The sequence below is a fragment of the Onychomys torridus genome, chromosome 16, assembly GCF_903995425.1.
Source record: "Onychomys torridus chromosome 16, mOncTor1.1, whole genome shotgun sequence".
Taxonomy (NCBI): Eukaryota; Metazoa; Chordata; class Mammalia; order Rodentia; family Cricetidae; genus Onychomys; species Onychomys torridus.
This window is the reverse complement of record NC_050458.1, coordinates 43,113,960-43,134,999: the sequence shown is the minus strand read 5'-3', so window position 1 is coordinate 43,134,999 and position 21,040 is coordinate 43,113,960.

Below are 21,040 nucleotides of genomic sequence, written 5' to 3'. Positions count from 1 at the left end.
CACTTTTTACACTCATTACCTCATTTAATTCCACTCTGATGAGGCAAGGATTATTTCCATATTATAAGTGAAGGAACCAGTTCAGAGAAATTGACCTGCCCCACGTCACATCTAAAGAAGAAAAAAAAAAAAAAAAAACAGTGTTACCAGATATGAACCCAGGTAGGAGTCTGACCTGTCTCAGATAGATGTGGAGGGCTGGCAGAGAGAAGGAAACCAAGTTCCCCCTCCTTAAAAGGTGCTTCCCCAGGCAAGGTGAGCCCAGGGTTAGGGACGCAGCTGTCCCAGGTTGGCAGCCTCTGTCAGTGAGGATGTGTCCATGACTCATGGGCTGTGAGCACAGAATGCTCCAGGTGATCTGCCTAATTCTGGATGCTGATCTCACCAGGGATGTGGCAGTCCCACAGTGGCCTTGGTACCCCCCATGGGGCCTCAGGGCTATGGAGGTTGGGTAGGCAGCCCAGTTGCAACGTAGAGAAAGATGAAACACCTTTCCCTTCACTTACTGACTTGAGATAGGGTCTTATTCTCTAGCCCAAACTGGCCTGGAGCTCAAGACCATCCTTCTGCCTCAGCCTCCTGAGTACTGGAATTATAAGCGTGCACCACCATGCTGGATGTTACTAAAGGCCTTTTATCACCAGGTGGGTAGCCTGAGAGAGACAAAGGGCCACAGGCTCCCCTGCACTCTAAGCCATTTTATTGTGGGCCTGCCTGCTGAGGCTGGCCTGGAGGCCGGAAGCAGAGCGGAAGCACCTTAGCTCCTACAGCCTTCAGCTAGACCCTGCAGGCAGCAAGGCCCTCCCTAGTCAGAGGACACTGAACACAGAGGGACAGTGGAGGACACTGAGACCACGTTCCACAGGGAAGACCAGCCACCAGGAGCCTTGGCATTTAGACATCTGGGATGACTGTGGGGAGGTCACAAACAGATTTGCTTTTACTGCGTTGCTGTAAATGAGATCCATGGCCTCACACATGCTAGGCATGTGTTTGTTCTACCACTGAGTCACATTCCCAGTACATGAGGTCCTTCTAATGGTCAGCACAGAAAGGGAACTAGAAGCTTGCATTCCAAATACCCCAGAAAAGGCTGTGTGTCATCTCCGAGCTGGTGTTGGGGCACATGGGGGGGCTCAGGTATCATCCAACCTCCCTCCTAAGTGCTTAGGAAAGAGTAGGCTAGGACTGACTCCTGCCACCCCTAAAACAGTGCTTTTTCACTTGACTGGAGGAGAGGTGAGTATGGAGGTCACTGTCTCCATGGAGGTAGCCCTCCAGGCCCAGAACCTAGAAAGTTAATAAGATGTTGACAATGTGACCACAGTCACACTTACCCAAAGTCTGCCTAGCCAGGGGAAAAGGCCTGCTCACCCCATATAATGGCAACCCAGCTTTCCCAGAAAGTGAAAACAGTTCTGGCCAGGCTTCGGAAATTCCTGACCTGTGGGCCCTTGACAGGCAGAGTCCAGAGAACAATGTCAGGGCCATGTCCTCATTGGACAGGATGCCAGGCAGCAAGTAAGACTTCCAGGCATTCTGCTGTAGTTCCTCGCCAATGCCCGGAGCACCCTCTGCAAGCCTAGTCCTGAGCCAGGAGCTGAAGGCTAGAGTCTACGGTTGCACAGGAAGTCTGGGCTGATAGTTGTCCCAAGGAGGGTCACCTTCTGGCAGGTCACTCGCTCCACAGTGCAGGAAGAATCAGGTCTGGGTTCAAAGCCTTCCACTGTACCTACTAGTAGCGTGGCCTTGGGCCGGTTAGTTTACCATTAGCTGATCAGTACTACACCAGGAAAAAATGGGGGTGATGATGATGGCCTACACTCCCTGAGTGATATGGCCAGTATCATCCTACCCAGTCCTCACAATAACTTTCAATGATAAGGACTATTGTTATTGCCATTTTATATATAAGGTAAACTGAGGATCCCATAGTGTAGCATGACACCAATAAGTGTCAGAGCTGGGATTAGAACTCACAGGTGTCAGATTCCAAAGTCTGTGTCTTACCTGCCTGTCAAATTGCTTTCCCCCTGGGGCAGGTTTTCACCATGCTGTGCCCCAAATGTACCCCTGTACATTGGGGCTCACAGCAGTGCTGACTGAGGTCCCAGGTAGAACTAGGGGCCATAGCAGGTTTAAACACTCATCACTGAGAGCTTCAGAAGTGTTAGGTAAACTTTCTCCTCCCCAGTTTTCCCTGCTCTAACCGGCTTCACACCTAGAGCAGGTTGATGGGCTTCCATCCAGGCTTGTGTCCACCCTGACCTCTGACACTGCCCCCTCCTGCTCTGGACTCTGAGGCCCTGGAGAGCTAGAGGTGACCTCACCCCTGGAGAATGCTCAGTGGAATTCACCCTGAGTCCTCAACTTGCCACGCCTCCTGCCAATTCTGACTGCCTCTCTGGGCACCTGGTAGGAGCCTCTCTCAGGAGGCAGGACACCCTAGCTTCACAGCTGCTGGTTACTGCCTGGGAGTGTGCCAGGGCCCTACCTGCAGCCAGCGCTCCGGGTAAACACTGACCCGCTGCTTTCCTCGGCCTCCTGTGGGTCCCTTGGTGCCCACACCACCTCTACACCTCCCCTATTCGTCTTACCACACCCACCTGAGCTCAAAACTGCTGTTCCTATTTCATACATGAGGAGACCTTAACCCAGGGAGGTGGTGTGGAGTGTGAGCAACTCCCTGGGTTTCCTGCTGCAAATGAGAAAAACATACTCCCTCCAGGCAGTGGTGGTCCTCGCCTTTAATCCTTATACTTGGGAGGCAGAGGCAGGCAAATCTCTGTGAGTTCAAGGCCAACCTGGTTGGTCTACTGAGCAAGTTCCAGGATAGCCAGGGCTACGCAGAGAAACCCTGCCTAGAAAAACTGGAAAAAAGAAATCAGAAAGAGAAAGGGGGCAGGGCAAAAGGGAAAAAAGGAAGACAGACAGTCTCCCAGGAGGAATGGGATCCTACCCAAGAAGGCAGGGTCGATGGCTTCTGAGGTGTCTGTCCTTGGCTTGTGTATGACTGCCTTCTTGCTATGCCCTCACGTGGATTTTTTTTCCTGTGCATACACACACACACACACACACACACATCTTTACTACTTCCTTGTGTATCCATTTTTCCCCTATTTTTGTGTTTTATTTGTTTGGGGAATTTTTGTTTTGATTTGATTTGATTTTTGTTTTTGAACCAGAGTCTGACTTTGTGACTATCCTGGAACTTGTTTTGTAACATGTCAGCAGGTCTTGAGCTCACAGAGATCCTCCTGCCTCCACCTCCCAAGTGCTGGAGTTAAAGGCATGCATAACCTTGCTTGGCTTCCTTCCTTCCTTCCTTCCTTCCAAGATTTATTTACTCTGTGTGTGTGTAAGCATGTGGGTGCATGGACCTATGCATATGTGGAGGCCAGAAGAGGACGTCAGCTCTCTTCCTCTATCATTCCCCACCTACTCCTTTGAAGCAGTGTCTCTCTGAATCTGGGGCTTCCGTTTTCTGGGCTAGGCTGGGAGTCAGCAAGCCCTAGAGGTTGATCTCTTTTGTAGAATATTATTTGAAGGTATGTTACTTTTGTTTATGTTGCATTTGTTTAACCCTGTGAAGCTGTGTTACTGTGCCTGTCTAGAACACCTGATAGAACACCAGGAGAAAGGATAGATGGGGCTGGCAGGCAAAGAAAATAGATAGAAGGAGAAATCTGGGACAGAAGTAGCTGGAGAAGGAGGAGGACTCCAGGGGCCAGCCACCCAGCTACACAGCAAGCCATGGAGTAAGAGTAAGATTTACAGAAGTAAGAGAACGGGAAAAGTCCAAAGGCAAAAGATAGGTGGGGATAATTTAAAGTTAAGTGAAGCTGGCTAGCAACAAGTCAAGCTAAGGCTGGACATTTATAATTAAGAATAAGCCTCTGTGTGGGATTTTTTTGGGGAGCTGGGTGGTGGGTCCCCCCCAAAAAAGAAAAAAAAACAGACAACAACAGATCTCCCACCCAAGCTGAGTTCCAGGCCTGTGATGGACACCCAGCTTATTACGTGAAAGCTGGGATCAGAACTCTGGTCCTCATGACTGTGAACCACTCTTAACCGCTAAGGGAACTCCAACACCCTCTCTTGGCTTTTTGAGGAAAGGTCTCACCACAGCCTAAACTAGACTCAACCTTGTAATCCTCCTGCCTCTGACTCAGGAGTGCTGGGCTTGCAGGCATGGAGCCACCACACCCGGTTCTTATTTTGTTTTATCCTTTGACACAGAGTCTCACTTTGTAGTTCAGGCCTGGCCTGGAATTCATGACCCTCCTGTCTCTGTGCCCCCAGTGTTGGGATTATAGGTGAGGGCCACATGCCTACCAGACCAAATTTCTTATAAGGACATAGGTCAGAACAGATGAGGGCCGTCTTAATGGCCTAATTTAATATAATTGCATCTTCAAAGGGCCTCTCTACGAACGAGTCCAGTCACATTCTGAAGTACCTGGAGCACAGAGCTTCCTCCACAGATGAACTTGAAGGGGGCACAATTTCATGCCTGCCTCATGTTACATAAGTTTAACAATAAAGGGACTCGACCCAAGCCATTCTGATGTTCTCCGTGAGGCGAATTGCTCACACAAGCCAGGAGGTGGCCCCTCTGACCTGTTAACCTTTATCCTAAAGACCTGGAGATAGCCGGGCCTGTAGGTTGTAGCCCCAGAGAACACAGCTCGGAAGGACCAGAGCAGGACTTCCTCCAGCTTCTGACACAGACACCTGGGGTCTCCCTGTCAGTAACTTCACTAAAACCATCTCCCCATCCCATGGCTTTACCTCAGCCCAGCCAGTGCTTCTGCTGCCCTGCCATCACCCCTTCTGGGCGTCTGCCCTTCATGGAGGGAAGCCGGTCAGCCAGGGTCACATTGCTGACCTCGGCTCTCTTGTGGGATATTCAGGTATTTTTCAGTTAATTGCTTTTCCACTATAAACAAGGTTGAGACAAACATGTCCGGACATAGCTTTTAGATTTCTATGGACCAGGATTTCCAGGGTAAAGGGAGCCTGCTATTGTCCTCAGAGCATGGAAGGAATGTCTCTAACCTGAAACTGGAGGCTCTGGCTTCCACCTGCACCTCCCACCTGCCAGTTTACTTTGGGGGAGGGGAGGCTGAGTAAAAGGAATGTCCTTCCCTTGGCTCCGCTCGCCCCACAGCCAGTCACCTTTTCTTTGTTTGTTTGTTTGTTTTGTTTTGTTTTTTTCTACCTCTGCCTTAGAAAGCTCCAGGCTTCCATTCGAGTGGTCCTGGGAACCAGAGTCCAAGTGCCAGTTCATACACTCTGGCCCAGCTTGGGGTGTGGGCGGGGAGCTGAGAAGGTGTATACTTCCAAGGTCTTGGTGAGGCAGATCCTGAAGCCTTGGACTCACTGGAGCAAGGTCAGTTCCTAAGGTTCTAGCCCCATCTAGCAGGCCCCTTGCACCTGTGCCCTAAGCACCTTTAAAGTCCCTTCTGCCAGGCGCTGAAGGGACTCATTGATCAATCCAGGTGACATATCAGTTCTCATCTCACTGTGGCACTGAGCTGGGAAAGAAAGCCATGAGGCTTGGACCAGGAGAGGGATTGGAAACCCAGAGGAGAAGGGGGTGGGGAAGTGGCTTGGAGGGGCGGGGGAGAGGGATGGGCAGAGGACAGGACACGTTGCCTGGTTTATCCAACAAGAGGGAGATTCCAGACATGACCCGAGCTCCTGCCTCAAGCTCCAGGATCATTCTTCACTGACCTTGCCAGTGAGGTTGAAGGAAAGAAATTGCTTCTAATGCACAAGGACAAGTCCTTTTCCCTGCCATGTGCAGTGCAAGAACTCAGCCATGGCCATCCTGCTACATGGCCTAAGCATCCAGAACTGCACACAGCCCAGGAATGAGTTGAAAGTGGCCATGGTTGGAGAACTGTGCCTAGTGATCCTAGTGACCACCATGTTGACCTGGCATTTGGCCCTGACCACTGACAGCAGGGGATCTATCTTAGGGCCCTGAGCCTCCTCCTCAGCAAAGGGAGTAGGGACTCTGGAGGGCTAGGCCCAGCCCTCCCTGCCTAGGCCTCTGTGGGCTGTAGGGACAAATAGAGGCCAGCTTCCTGGACAGTGACCCAAGAGGATGTAGCAGGCCAGCAGCAGCTGGGGGAGGCGAGGTTCTGTGCAGTGAACTGACCACCCCCACCCACTCAGCGGTGCTTAGCCTTCCAGCTCCTCTCTGGAGGCTGCATTTCCCAGAACTCAGCTGCCCCAGATGATTGGTCATGACCTTCTGGAGAAGGCCCCCAGAGACCAACTCCTACTCACAGAGCAAGCCCAGGCTCAGCCGGGATTGGGGGTGAGGGGTAGGGGTGGGGGGCTGGGTCAGCTGATGAGTGACTGAGTCAGGAAGGGCTTCTCGAACACTCCAATTGACTAGCAGCTTGCCCAAAGAGGGGTTAACTGGCCCCGCGAAGACACGCAGAATGTCTAAAACTCAAGTGCTTGATCAGAAAGGTTAAGTAATGGGTAGAAAAGTAGGAAAGAGGACATTGAGGCATGAATGAGTGGGGAGCGGGGACAGCAGGTACAAATAGGAACAGCAAGTTTGTTGGCACATGCCTTTAATCCCAGCACCCTGAAAGCAGAGACATGTAGTTCTCTATGTCTCTCATGAATTCCAGGACAGCCAGAGCTACATTGTGAGATCCTGTCTCAAAAACAAACAAACAAAACAGCCTGGCAGTGATGATCACCCAGGCCTTTAATCCCAGCACTTGGGAGGCAGAGGAAGGTGGATCTCTTGAGTTTGAGGCCAGCCTGGGCTACAGAGTGAGTTCCAGGACAGCCAGGGCTACACAGAGAAACCCTGTCTCAAAAAAAAAAAAAAAAAAAGAGAGAGAGAGAGAGAGAGAGAGAGGGGAGGGAGAGGAAGGAAGAAAGACTCTTAGGCCTGTACCCTGAGCTAAGGGATGTGAAGGAATTTAAGGAGAGGAGTGGAGGCTGCAGATAATCAAACAGACAGACCTGGGTTTTTAAGATGCTGAGGAAAACTTGAAGGGAGAAGATTAAGATATGGGGACCAGCAGGGAGCTTCCGATGGACTTCCCCTGTGATTAAAGGCTTGGCCCGCCGGAAAAGGATCACTAACTACACACTTCTGATGGAGCAAGGTCCTGGGCTCAATCTAAGTTTAAACACTTCTTTGCGCCCTTAGAGAAAGTCGCCCCGTAGGGCCATTCACTCTGACTGTGGAGCTCCGAGACCTTAGTCTTGCACAGCTGCTTAGTGAGGACCCTGGCTTGGGGAGGGGGAGGGGGTGACAGTTAAGTTAAAAAGCTTGTCAGCACCTTAGAGCCTGGCTGGGAGAAGGCAGGCACCAGGTTTTTCTGCAGATTGAGCCCGGGGTGGGCGTGGCACGGGGCGGGACCAACAGGATAGGGTGCCCCGCCCTTCAGCACCGCGCCTGCCCATATAAGGCGAGCGGCCCTGCAGTGCCCCTCCGCAAGGCCGCGCCCCCACCACGCCTTCTTGCTGGAAAGTGTGGCGAGGTCCCCCTTAGCAGACTCGGCGCAGGCTCGGCACCGGCACCTGCACCGGACCTGAAAACCATAACTAGCAGTGGGCAAGAGCGGGCAGGGTAGATAGATGCTGGACTGCCTGAGAGCCTAGGGTCGGGGCAGACAGCGTTCTGCACGGTGGGTGGACCTGCGGAGCTTCTGCCCCGTGGCATTGAACTCGCCTCTTTATTTTGTATTTGTTTTAGTTCTGTTTCATATGAATGGGTGTTTTGATAGTTGTGAGCCATCGTGTGGATGCTGGGAACTGAACTCCGGTCCTGTGCAAGAGCAGCTAGTGTCTCGCTGAGCGGTGTCTCTCCTCCCCTAACCCCCACCCCCCACCCCCCCCCCCAGAGCAGGACTCCGTATTTTTCACATCTCAATAGACCCTAAGGTCGAGAAGAAAGACTAAGATTTGGCCAAGTACAACTTTTATTAGTGATCTCTCCTTTTAGATAAAGAAAAGTCTCAAACTAGGAGCCTTGGACAGGAAATGGAGCCAGGTCTGTGATTTAGCGTTTCTTTTTGTTTGTTTTGTTTTGTTTTGTTTTTTGTTTTTCGAGATAGGGTTTCTCTGTAGCTTTGGAGCCTGTCCTGGACTACTGTCCTGGACTAGCTCTGTATACCAGGCTGGCCTCGAACTCACAGAGATCCTCCTGCCTCTACCTCCCAAGTGCTGGGATTACAGGCATGCGCCACCACCGCCCGGGCCGTTTCTTTTTTTATTGTTATTTGAGAGAGGGGTTCAGTATCCCCCAGGCTGGCCTTGAACTTGCTATGTAGGGGAAGCTGATCCTAAATTCCTGATCCTTTTCCACCTCCTAAGTGTTGGAGCTCCGCACTTGGCCCTGGTTCCCCCTCTCCTCTCCCGCCACCCTTTTCTCTCCCCCACACACAAGAGAATGAGGAAGAGGAGGAAGGAGACACAAGAGAAGGCTGAGAATGCAAGGGCAGACTAGGAAGCTTGCTGTGTGCACCCCTGTGGCTACAAGCCATGACACCTGCTAAGAGAACCTGGCACCTCACTCACTCACCCCTTCCCGTCTGTGGTGGGGAGGAAAGAGCACTTGGAGCCTGGATCTGCCTCAGTGGCACTCACCTGCTGCACACAAATGCTGAGGCACCAGAGCAAGCGTTACAGCCTTGGTTCTCACTGCCGACACCCCCCTCCCCCGGCATCCACACCAACACCAGAATCTGAGGAATTCTCAAAACTGAAAATCTGACTGTCCTGAGTCTTCCACCTTTTAAGTCTTCCCATGGTTCCGGCACCGGTAGGAAAAAGACCATGCTCTTCCCAGGGCACACCTGCCTTCTGTGGTATGCCAGACCCTGGGTCTTATGCCCCTCGGCTGCAATTTTAAAAGTATATTTATTTATTTATTCTTGTGTGTGACAACTTGCAGGAGTCAGTTCTCTCCTCCCATCCTTCTCTCTCGTGTAGGTCCTGAAGATCAAAGGCTTTGTAGCAATTGCCATCACCTTAACACACTGGGTCATCTCTCCATCCTGTCTGCTGCATCCTGTACACTTTCCTCCCAGACCGGCCCTTCACAGTTTCCTGAATATTCACTGGATAAAGTTTTTGTTGTTGGCGGTGGTTTTTTGAGATGGGGTTTCTCTGTGTGACAGCTCTGGTTGTCCTGGAACTTGCTCTGTAGACCAGGCTGCCCCTGAACTCACAGAGATGCCCCTGCCTCTGCAACCCAAGTGCTGGGGTTAAAGGTGTGTACCGCCACCATCTGGCTACAGGATACATTTTTAAGACACTAGGACTTAAAATGATGAAAAAGATCAGGAGGCATGGTCCAGGCCTTTGTGAAGATTATAGGATAGTGAGTCAAATCAGAGCCATAAGACAGCTAAGTTGGTGAAGCTTAATTGTAGGACTCTTAACTCGGCATGCACAAATCCCTGCATTCAGTCCCTAGCAACACACACACACACACACACACACACACACACACACACACACACACTGACATGAGTGGTAAAAGTTACAAAGTCTGTGCTAGCACTTGAGAGGTGGAGGCAGGAGGATTCCTAAGAGTTTGAAGTTGTTCTGGGCTACCTGATGAACAGTCAGTCAGTTTGTTCACTTCGTGGATCTCCATATCAGAGCCAGCTAGCTCCACCTCCTGTCAGCCTCTGTCCCGGACTGCTGTGCTGTGGCACACAGATTGCTGTGTTTGGAGACAGGGACGCTCACCATGTTTTGGTAGGCCTTCCTGGGTGAAGGTTAAGAGAAGGATTTTGAAATAGACAGGCATAAGCATGTTCAGCTACGTGGGCTGCACAGGTGGTCAGGTGTGTGAGGAAGGAGGGCTGCAGTCAAGTGGGAAGGCCTCTCAGCAGGCTCCCTTTGTCCTGCGGATCTAAGGCAGTGACTGCTCAGGGCTTGTGACCATAACCAGGCATAAGAAACACATTACATCATCACAAACCTGGCACGGACCATAACACTGAAATAAGTTTCATCAATTTACTCCTACTGCCCAGGATGCATGCTGGGATTTTCTGCCCCATCTAGCCTCTGGTGTCACCACATGCTGTGGACCTCAGCATGGTCTCCAGTGGCAGTTTGGGCCATGGACACTGTCCCCCATGGCAGCCTGGCCTACAGGCATCAACATGATTTCAGGCAGCAGCACAGACCATGGACGTCCGCATGGCTTTTGGTGGTAACACAGACCACGGACATCAACGTGGCCCTCAAGATGGCCTCCAGTGGCACTACAGACCATGGACATCACATGGCCCTCTGCCACAGCTCAGGCCAGGGACACCATCTTAGCCCTCAGCCAAAGCACAAGCCACAGACATCAACATTGCCTCTGGGGCAACACAGGCCACAGACACCAACACTGTCTGAGCTGTAGCCTGGCCCACGGACCCAGACATGGCACCCAGAAGCAGCATGGATTATGGACTTCAACATGGACTCAGGTGACAGCACAAGCTACTCACATCTAAATTAAATAAATAAAAAAAAGAGAAAAATTCAGAGCCAGGTGGCAGTGGGGCACACCTTTAATCCCAGCACTCCAGGAGACAGAGCAAGGTGGCTCTCTATGAGTTCGAGGCCAGCCTGGTCTACAGAGTGAGATCCAGGACAGGCACCAAAGCTACACGGAGAAACCCTGTCTCAAAAAAACAAAAACAAAAAAATTCATCTCAAGCCTGAGATCTCCATCTCTTAGTGACTATGAAGCACTTCCTGGTTCATCCAATCTTTTAGGGTCTCAGGAGGTGGCCCTTCACCCTCCACCTATATTAATTTGTAAAGTAGCCTAAAGGGTGAGGCAGGGGGTGAGGGTGAGATGGGGTGGAAAGTCTCCCCTACCACTCCCTTCAAAGGCCCGATCATCAGAAGGCCCCAGGTAGACCTGAGGGCCAAACAGAAGGAAGGTATGCCATCAGGACATTGTCCTTCTGAGCCCTCCACCCCCAGCTCAGCCAAGCTTCCACCTGGCCATCAGTTCCGGGAACAGACTACCTTTGTCTTCCACCAGGCCTGGAATAAGGTAGGGTGGGAGGGAAGAAAGTAATTTCAGTCTGTCCTCAGGCCAGACCCTTACCTACTTCAGCCACCTTGCCTGCAGGCTGACATCTGGTTCACAGGGGCTGCACACAGGGGTCAGACTCCCTACCTTCACCCTAGTCCAACTCCCTACCCTCACCTGAGTCCAAGTCTCTGTCCGTTTTTTTCCTTCTGTCTGGAGTCTTGGGGTCAGAAGATCCCTTAGTAATGGAATCCAGCTGCCGCCTTTTATCTCCACAGAGGGGAGGAAATCACGCAGCTCTCATGGAGTTGGTCTCAAGTGCAGTGGCGTCTCAGATGTAGCTTTGCTAGGTCACCCTCACATGTGTGGCCCTGCGTTCTCAGTCTGAGGATAAGAGGATCTGGGGGTGGCCAGGGAAATAGTCCATCTGGGAGAGGCTAGGTCATGTGCCCACCTGCCTAGGAGGACAGCACCCAGAGATACCCTCTTTTCATGCTCCACATGGGCGGCAGAACCACGTGCAGCTGTGTGTCCTGGAGTCCTTCTGGTTCTAAGCCATCCCCAGCCCTCACTCCCGCATGTGTGTGGGGGGGTGGGGGGTGAGGTGGGGGTAGGGTGAGGGTGAGATGGGGGTGAGGGTGTGGTCCCTTCCGACTGAAGACAACAGGAGGAAGATGAAACCTGTGGGAACTTGTTTTCTCTCAGGAAGCAGCTGCTTCCCTGGGGCTTCAGGGTTAGGATGGTGGGTAGCTTCCAGGCTTTTCTTTCTGTAGGCGCTAGGTAGGGCCTGAAATCCGGGCAGAGACACCTGCTAGTCTTCCTGGTTCCTTGGAAGATAGATACTCTGTCTTCCATGTGAGTGTCTAGGGCTGGGGATGTAGCCTAGGCTCCCCTTGAACTCATGGCAATCCTCCTGTCTCAGTTTACTGAGGGCTGGAATTATAGGTGTTTGCCACTACACCTGGCCAGGCTCTTCTTTTTTTCCTCTTTCCCTTCCCCTCTTCCTTCCTTCCTCCCTCCCTCCCTCCCTCCCCTCCCTCCCTCCCTCCCTCCCTCCCTTCCTTCCTTCCTTCCTTTTCTCTGTCTCCCCCACCCCTCTTTTCCTTTTTTCTTTGTAGTACTGAGTACTAAACCCCAGGCCTTGGGCATACTAGGCAAAGGCTACATCCCTGCCTTTCCCTGATGATTTAAAGCCACTCAGTGTGCACTGAGTGGCTGCAAGAAACACCTTGTCCAGGACCCAGTCTTGTGGACAGGGTTAGAGGGGGTGGGATTCAGATGAAGCCCTCTGTGTTGCTCCAGCTCCTCAAGGATGTTGACTCAACAGCCTGCCAGGGTCAGGCACCAAAACCACTGATGCAGAGAACTCTCCCCAGGGAAGACGAAGGGGGAATTATGCTGTTTTTAAAACACTGAAAGAATCATCATGGGAAGACCAGTGCTGGCCAGGAGTAGCAGTCTCCATATTTGGGGCAAGGCCAGTTGGTGAGAACTGGCTGCCTGGAGCTCTGTGGAGACCAGATGAAGCTGAACCCAGGCTCTGAGAGAAGTATACTATGATCGATTGGCAATGCCTGCTCTGGATGAGCAATAGTGCCCTAGACTCACTGGGCTCTGATTCTGGCTAGCAGACCTAATACACACTTCCTGTTTGAGGGGGGGGAAGAGGGAAAAGGGGAGCTGGGAAAGAGAAACAAATTGGAATCTGGATTAGAGCCCTGGCTGAGTCCATGGGAGGCTCTTCTGCTCTGTGTTGTAGGCATCTCCAAGCACTTTCTTGTTTTGTCTGTTTCACAGAGAGCACGCTCCCCAAGCTACCGCACACATGGGGAGGTCAGAGGACAGCCTGCCTTCCACGGTGTGTGCCCTGGTTGGAACTTGGGTTGCCAGGCTTGGTGGCAAGCGCTTCTACCTCCTGAGCCATCTGGCCAATCCCTCTTCTGATCAGAGCAGCCTCTTCCTAAGGGATTGAAAGTGTGAGATTAAGTATCTGAGGAGGGCCTCTTCCTCCTAGGCACGGGTCTTCTCACTATGTCCACTTGGTGGAAGGGAGGGGGCATTCAAACATGACTTATAAAATCACTAATCCTACCAACCACCTTTGTGACCTTTTAATCCGAAAGTCCCATGTGTGGATGTTGTGGGGGGGGGGGGGGCGGCGCAGGATTTCAACATAGGATTTTTGAGAGGACACAAACCTTCAGTCTGTTGCAGAAGCCATCTCCTCCCTTTCCCTTCCTGTTCTATTTATTTATGATGGGACTTCCCCTCTGATCCCCTCTGCAGCTCAGGCCTGTGACCCATGGCAACAGATTCTTTTCCCAGGGACTGGAAAACCTCAAGAGACTCAAAGATAGAAGGCGGTGGGTACAATGGTGTCATGTCACATGGGTACGATGGTGTCATGTCACATCCTGCAAAGACTCACAAAATTCTTCTAGCCCTAAAACTCTACAGCAGTGGTACTCAGCCTTCCTAATGCTGCAACCCTTTAATACAGTTCCTCGTGTTGTGGTAACCCCCAACCATAAAATTATTTCACTGCTACTTCATAACTATAATTTTGCTACTGTTGTGAATTGTAATGTAAATATCTGTGTTTTCCAGTGGTCTAGGTGACACCTGTGAAAAAGTTGTTCAGTCCACAGAGGAGTCAAGACCCACAAGTTGAGAATCACTACTCATCTCTCTCAGGACCAACTACCCAAGGCACAGAAAGCATTCAGCCTGGGAAGGTGCTTCCCTAGGATGCTGAGTGGAGACAGCAGCCCTTCCTCCACTCATCCAGCAGCCAAGCTAGATAAATCCCTACCAACGCTTCCACCTCCACCTCACTGTGCTCAGTCAAAAGAGCCCACGCTGACATGACAGTCTTTCTAGAAGAAAGAGCAGGCCAACTCACAGCTGCTCAGCTCTGTGAAACCTCATCAGGAAGGATCTGAGAATCCCAGGGCGTTCTTTCAGTGTCTGAGCCTCAGGGTCCTGTAGGAGGCACCAGGCAGCGAGCACATTGGCCTCACAAGTCCCCGAGAGGCACCTTCAGAGACCACAGACTAAGAACTTCACACGGTTCAAAACTGAATTAACAGATCCATGCAACACTGCCATTGAGTACCTGCTGCATGCCAGGCATAGCAATTCTGGTGGATTCAATACAGTCCCTCACTCCTCTTCCAATTTCTGAGAATTATGAGCACAGAGAAGCTAGACAAGATTCCCTGGGGCCAGCAGCAGGCCAGCAAGGTGTCCTGAACCCAGGACACCTCCAGATCTTTTTTTTTTTAATGTTGGCCTTCAATGCTGGCCTCAAAACCACAATCCACCTTCCCTGTCCCTTGAGTGCTGGAATCAAGGTATATGCTACCACACTTAGTTTCAGAACCCCTGTCCTAATACAGACATTGAAGACTCAGGCTTTCAGCTCCTGCCCAAGAAGTATGACTCAGAGTGAGGAACAGACATAAACACCTGTAGCCCCGACTGGCCTCAAACTTGCTATATCACCAAAGATGACCTTGAATTCTTGATCCTCCTGCCTCTGCCTCCCAAGTGTGTGCCATGCAGTGCTGTGAATCAGACCCAGATTCCTGCCAGTGCCAGGCCAGCACCCTACCAACTGAGCTATAGATCCCAAGTCCCTGGATGCTAAGTTTCATGGGAGACTTTGGTGCTCGTGGGCATGGATACCAGAGAGAGCCTGGGAGTCCCTGGGCCCTTCATGTCACTTTTCTCTTCCTTTGGGCACCCTCTATCTGGTTGTGGTGATTGGGGGGGGGGTACCCTTGTCTGACTGTAGTGATAAGAAGAGTTGTGCTGTGTGTGTGCAATTTCTTTACAAGGTGAGGTTTGTGCTCAGTGTCCCAGGCTCTGCGACACCCACACCTCCTGGTTTTCCGAGGTACCTCCTTACACTCAGGAGTTGACTCGGGGCCAGCAGTATCTGAGACATGGATCAGCTTGTTAGAATTTTGTGAGACCTAGAAGAGAGGCTGACCCCAGGCTCCACAAGTAGGGAGCCGGGACATGAGCAGCAACCCAGGCAGAACCTGTGCTCTTCCAGCATCACCCTGTATCCACCTGGGCCCCTCCCATTTCACTGCTCCCTGGACACAGGGCCCAGGGCCAGCTGCTGCAAACCCCGGGATCACTCCCTCCTCACCCATCCTGTGTCATCTTGGACAGGACCCTGAATGCAGCCGTCAGTCTTTCGGAGTCTAGCAACTAATTCACACTCAAATATAAACGACTGATAATAACTGGGGGTGTTGTGAGGGGTTCCTGTTCCTTTTTAGGACATATTCCTGGGAAATAGGAAAGAAGGGGGCTGGTGGTAGGATTTCAGCATCTTGTCAAGGCTGTTCTGAGAAAACATGTGAATGCCTTGGACTTCTCAAGTGTTTGGCAAAGTGGGATCATAGAGATGGCTAGCCTCATCTTCTGGAAGCTCTTTGTGATGCGGCGTCTGAGCTACCAGCCCTATAGGAGGCAGTGGGGGCTGTGTAGAGCCCAGAGCTAGCCTTGGCTTTGCCTCTCCTTGGCTGCCACCGAATCTTTCACAGGTCTCTGCTCCTCTCTGGGCCTGAAGCCTTACCTAGAAAATCAGGGTGAGATGTGAAGGTGTGCTGGGCACAGCAGCACAGACCTTTAGTCCCAGCACTTGGGAGGCAGAGTCAGGAGCTCTGTGAGTTCAAGGCTAGCCTGGTCTACATAGCAAGTTCCAGAACAGCCTGGACTATATAGAGAGACACAGTCTCAAAATAAAAATAAAAATTAAAAAAATAGCCAGGCGGTGGTGGCGCACGCCTTTAATCCCAGCACTCAAGAGGCAGAGGCAGGCGGATCCCTGTGAGTTTGAGGCCAGCCTAGTCTACAAAGCGAGTTCCAGAATGGGCACGAAGCTACACAGAGAAACCCTGTCTCGAAAAAACCAAAATAAATAAATAAATAAATAAAAATTAAAAAATAAAAATAAAAAGTGAGGCTGTGTCCCAGTTTGTTCCCTACAGCCTTGCCTGTCTCTCAGACACAGCCCTGAGGTATAGCCTCAGGAGTCACACCCTAATGCGGGGCTATTTTTCACCTCCACATGATTGTTAAGTACCCCCTGTTCTGTCTACAACCCTGAGCTCCACACATCACTGTACAGACAGTGCCTGGGAATTCTGCTTAGTTCAGGAGAGCATTTTTTTTTCCTCCACTTTCCAGCAGGTGGACACCATTCTTCAAGGTCCAGCCGCTACAGAGCCAGCAAGAGATGCTTCAAGAAGAGCTTGCGAGAATGTACTTGTGTTCAGCCCTCTCTCTCCAGGACCAGGAAGGACCACACTCCACATCCTCCAGCCCTTTTCCTCTCATCTCTCCTTAGCTTGGCCTTTGCTCATGATGATCTCTGCCTGGAGTTCTGTTCCTGGCTCAGCCTACACACTGCCCTCGACAGGAAACCCTTCCCCCACCCTCCTCCTGCCAATCAGGGTTGGTGGGGGGGCTTCTCTCCTTGGTTTAGGGAGCTTTCCTTTCAGATAACCAGGGTGCTGTTTTCATTGCTCCCAGTCCAGGGCCTGGCACATCCAATAAATGGGCATGGGATCCTCTTGACTGATAATCAATCCAAGGCCAGCAGGAAAGGGAAGGCCTGCACATGACAGACAGCTGAAGGTTGGGGTGGCCGTGACTCACCCCACCCCTACAGACCACCAGGCAGCTACAGAATGGCTGAGTCAGGAGTCAGAGGCCTCCAGGAATTCTGATAAGGATAAGACACAAACACTGGGGTATTTCTAGAATGCAGAGGTTAGGGGGCGGGGAGCTGGGTCAGGACAAAACTGCTCGGTTGTATTATTTATTTTTTGATTGGATGAAATATTCACATTCATAGAATTCACAATTCAGAAGGTGCAAATGGGAGGTCATGGGTGGGGCATCCTCCATCTGTCCCTGTACCTCTCAGCCTAGGTTCCCTCTCCAGACACAACCTGCCCGGGCCTTTTTCTCTCCTTTCCAACATAGGTAAGCCTGTCGTTCACACCATTTTTCACTTACGTATTTCCCTCCTTAATATACCTTTGTTTTTTTGGGGTTTTTTTTGTTTGTTTGTTTGTTTGGTTTTTTTTTTTTTTTTTTTTTTTTGGTTTTTCGAGACAGGGTTTCCCTGTGTAGCTTTGTGCCTTTCCTGGAACTCACTTGGTAGCCCAGGCTGGCCTCGAACTCCCTGGCTCTGCCTCCCAAGTGCTGGGATTAAAGGCGTGCACCACCACCGCCCGGCCCAAAACTTATTATAAGCCACAGTCATCCTAGGGTCCCCCCTGCTATATAGCCTCCTTGGTTCTGTGAATTGTAATCTGATCGTTCTTTGCTTTATATCTAGAATGAGTGAGTACATACCATGTTTGTCCTTCTGGGTTTGGGGTACCTCACTCAGGATGTTATTTTCTAGTTCCATCCATTTGCCTGCAAATTTCATGCTGTCATTGTTTTTCTCTGCTGAGTAGTACTCCATTGTGTATATGTACCACCTTTTCTTAATCCATTCTTCAGTTGACAGGCATCTAGGTTGTTTCCAGGTTCTGGCTATTACAAATAGTGCTGCTATGAACTTAGTTGAGCAGGTATCTTTGTGGTATAATTGAGCATTCCTTGGATATATGTCTAAGAGTGGTATGGCTGGGTCTTGAGGTAGATTGATTCCCAATTTGCTGAGAAACAGTCATATTGATTTCCACAGTGGTTGTACAAGTTTGCACTCTGACCAACAGTGAAGTAGTGTTCCCTTTGCTCCGCATCCTCTCCAACACAGACTGTCATTAGTGTTTTTGATCATAGACATTCTGACAGGTGTAAGGTGGTAGCTCAGAGTCATTTTGATTTTCAGTTCTCTGATGATTAAGGATGTTGAGCATTTCTTTAAATGTCTTTCAGCCATTTGTGATTCTTCTTTTGAGAATTCTCTGTTTAGCTCTTTAGCCCATTTTTTAATTGGATTGTTCAGTATTTTGATGTCTAGTTTCTTGAGTTCTTTATATACTTTGGAGATGAGTCCTCTATCAGATGTGGGGTTGGTAAAGGTCTTTTCCTATTCTGTAGGCTGTCCTTTTGTCTTATTGACTGTGTTTTTTGTCCTGCAAAAGCTTCTCAGTTTCAAGAGGTCCCATTTATTAATTGTTGCTCTCAGTGTCTATGCTGCTGGTGTTATATTTAGGAAGTGTTCTCCTGTGCCAATGCATTCAAGTGACCATTCAGCTCTTTATTAGACCATCAGATGTTTTAGACAGGCGCAGTAACACAGCTTCACAGAGTTAAACAAATGCAACATGAACAAAAACAACACACCTTAAAATAATATTCTACAACAGATCTCTGTGAGTTTGAGGCCAGCCTGGTCTACAAAGCAAGTTCCAAGATAGCCCAGGCTGTTACACAGAGACACAAACAAACAAACAAAAACGTATTTGCAAATGCTGGTGTTGAATGTCCCTGGACCCTAAATTGATATATGAAACTTACTCCCCAGTAAGAGACCATTGAGTTTAATGCCTTCTATAAGAGCTTGAGTGGGGGGGGGGGGGAGCCCCTGACCCCTTCTGCTGAGTGTGGTAGAACCTGGGAGAGGCACTGTGAGCGCTGAAGGGGCCGTTATCAGATACAAAACCTGCTGCTGCCTGCATCTCTGACTCCCCACTTGCAGTATGGCGACTGACTGCTTTATGAATGACCTGGTCTAAAGTATTTCACTACAGCAGCCTAAACAGATGGGCAGAGAGCATGTCATGGCAGCAGGGAGAGCATGCTTTCATTCACTGTATTCATGGCTGCCAGACAGAATGCAGGATGGCGGCAGGGGCTTGGGTCAGTGGCAGAGTGCTTCATAGTGTTGCCAAGGGCCTGGGTTTCTTCCTCAGCACTGAGAAATGAAGGGGTAAATGAATGAGGATACCGGATGCCCAGTTGCATCTGAATTATATGAATTTCTGGTAAGTAATTTGGTTTTTTTTTGGTTTTTGTTTGTTTGTTTGTTTGTTTGTTTGTTTGTTTTATTAATCTGTCTCATTTAAGATTTAGGATAGAGCCAGGTCGTGGTGGCGCACAACTTCAATCCCAGCACTCAGGACACAGAGGCAGGCAGGCCAGCCTGATCTACAGAGAGAGTTCCAGAACACGTGGGTGGCTAACTGCACTGAAGGTTGGGTAACCAAAGCTCTGTGGCTGCGGACAGGAGACGAGGGCCAGAAAAGCGGTGAGGCAGGAGATTATCCAGATCTGACACTAGAAAGGAGTCTGCTCCAGGTGGTTACACTGTTCCAGGTGGAATCAGGATTCGAACCCAGGGTTTGCATTTTCAGGTCCCCGGTGCTAACAGAACCTGGCCTGTCACAGATTAAAGACACAGACTGGGGTGTAGAATAAAGCAGGATTAGAAAGAAGTTGTGTCTGTGGGGGAGCAGGGGTTGTAGCTCAGTTGGTAGAGTCTTTGTCTAGCATGCACAAAGCCCTAGGTTAAGATCCCCAGCACTGTGGTGGTACAGGCCTCCAACCCAACACTCAGGAAGTAGAGGTGGAAAGATCAAAAGTTCAAGGTCATCCCTGGCTACATATCAAGTTCAAGGTCAACCTGGGCTACTTGAGACCCTATCTCAAAAAAGGGGGCGTGGTTGAGAGTTGGTGGCACATACCTTTAATCCCAGAAGGTAGAGGCAGGTGGCTCTCTGTGAGTTCAAGGCCAGCCTGGTCTACAGAGTGAGTTCCAGGACAGCCAGGGCTACCGGGAGAAACCTTGTCTTAAAACACCTCCACCCAAAAAAAGAGGAAATTGGGGGTGGGGGGAATGGTTGGTTAGCATGGATGAGACTTTAGGTTCCGTACTTAGTATGTAAAATAGATAAGCAGGCAAAGGAGCCAGCATCCCAGCACCCAGGAGGCCATCTTGGGATACATAGTAAGTTCTAGGACAGTCTGACCTACCAAATGAGACCTTGTCTCACAAAGCAGGGTTGGGGGACTTACAGAGGGCAGGACTACTGACCCACAGGTGAAGAATCAGCCTTTTATGGGCCTTCCCCAACCCACTCCAGCCTGAGGAGTGCCCATGGACTGGGAGAAAGGTGCTAGAGCTGACAGTCTCCTGACCCTCCAGGTCTTCTCAAGCCCACCTGGGAAGGGAAGAGGTGGTGGGTGGGAATGAGCGGTCTGGGAGCTGCACTGGGGGCCCCTGGAGGACGATGCCTTCATGAGACACTTTGTGCCTTTTCAGTCTGTGCCCTCCTAGGTCTGTGTCTGTTCCCTCCTCACTGCCAATGCAGGGAACAGAGGACAGAGGTTCAGGATCCCAGACCTGTGTGAGCTGCTCAGCCTCTCCTCCCTGCGCACAGCCAATCTCAGCTCTTACCCCGCCTTGCCACTAGGTCACCATTCTGTCCCTATCACAATGGCCTGCTTCTGTGGCTGCCCCTGCCCCAATCCAGTCTTGGTCAGGGATAGGGCCGCCATTGTGCCCTCTGTTTCCCAGCCCTCAGCACAGACCATACCCGGACAGATGAATGGTGAAATCTGGGAGTTCTGGGGACTGTAGTGGATACAATCCTGCACGAGTCCTATCCCTGAAACCTATGGCTGTGTTGTTATGTTATGTGTGGTAAAGAGGCTTTGCAGATGAGAGTAAGTGAAGGACCCCTGGGATGGGAAGAAATTCTGGGAGTTCCTCTTGTCTGTCCCCACCCCGTCCAGTCTTACATCACATGCTTCAGTTCTTCACATTCTCTATCTCTGTTCCTCTACCCCAATCCCTGATCCCCCATCTCCGCCTTTGTGTGACAGACCTACCTACTGGTTCTAGCCCCTGCTTGACCCTTGATGGATGCATGAGTCCCGGGAAACTGACCTCTGGGGTCTGTATTTGGGAGACTACGTAGAACATGGCCATGGTGGGTAAAGGGAAGGCAGTCTGAGAATAATCCAGAAGGCCTGGGCCCTTGGGTTAGGACCTGTGTTGCAAGAATCCCTCCAGGGAGAGGAGGC